The following is a 1359-nucleotide window of genomic DNA, read 5'->3' on the forward strand; positions in this document are numbered from 1 at the left end:
TCTAACCTTGTCTGTGGTATTCTGAGTAGGATTCAATGATTGAATGACTGTGACGTGCTTCAAACTCCTGAGGGCGGGGCGTTAGTGACAGACGCAAAAGAATCACTGGATTCTATTCCAACCTGATTGAGAACCGACAGATGATTAGCCGTGCTGTGATAGAGCATTTGGACCATTTTCACTGAGAGGATGGGATGTAGCCATTGACAACGGTGATGCCCTATATACATCTTGCCATAGAAAGGAGTGATGAAAAACTAGAAGGAAGAAGTAGAAAAAGCACAGATTCAGAAGGAACACAGCACCTCCATACACATATTTGAAATCCCCATCATTGGATTACATGAGAACTTTATCTTTATTTTATGTTTATTATTTATTATTAATTTTTGAAAATCAGTAATCAATTACTATCCACCTGACTGAGATTTACAAGGTGACCATAGCTTGCTTCATACCAACAATCTCTGTGGGATCGACCCTTACTCACGTAAGGTTTATTACTTGGACGACCCAGTACACTTGCTGGTTAGTTGAGCGAAATTGTGAAAAGAAAGTGCTGAGTTAATAGATGCACATACCAAAGAGCCATTATTGATGATCACAATTTCGTCCACCAGACACCTAAAAGGGAGCAGCTGGCGTCCAACGCCCAAATAGGAGTCCCAGGCCAGCGTTTAATGCCTTTAAAGAGTTCTAGCACGTGGAAACACCCTTAGCTCAGGCCAAACACTCACCAAGTGGACCCGAAAAGTAGATTTTTGCACTACAAGAAAAGTTTATCTTATTTCTGTAATTCTGAGTTAGCAGATTAGTATATTGATGAGCGGACAATTTATACGCTTTTTGGCATTGTTTTTATATAGTTTTTAGTAAGTTTGAGCTACTTTTAGGGATGTTTTCATTAGTTTTTATGTTGAATTCACATTTTTGGACTTTACTATGAGTTTGTGTGTTTTTCTATGATTCTAGGTAAATTCTGGCTGAAATTGAGGGACTTGAGCAAAACTCTGAAGAAGGCTGACAAAAGGACTGCTGATGCTGTTGGAATCTGACCTCTCTGCACTCGAAATGGATTTTCTGGAGCTACAGAACTCCAAATGGCGCGCTCTCAACGGCGTTGGAAAGTAGACATCCAGGGCTTTCCAGCAATATATAATAGTCCATACTTTATTCGAAGATTGACGACGTAACTTGGCGTTAAACGCCAAGTACAAGCTGCTGTCTGGAGTTAAATGCCAGAAAAACGTCATGATCCGGAGTTGAACGCCCAAAACACGTCATAACTCAGAGTTCAACTCCAAGAGAAGCCTCAGCTCGTGGATTAATCAAGCTCAGCCCAAGCATACACCAAGTGGA

The sequence above is a fragment of the Arachis duranensis genome, chromosome 3 (genome assembly GCF_000817695.3).
Source record: "Arachis duranensis cultivar V14167 chromosome 3, aradu.V14167.gnm2.J7QH, whole genome shotgun sequence".
Taxonomy (NCBI): Eukaryota; Viridiplantae; Streptophyta; class Magnoliopsida; order Fabales; family Fabaceae; genus Arachis; species Arachis duranensis.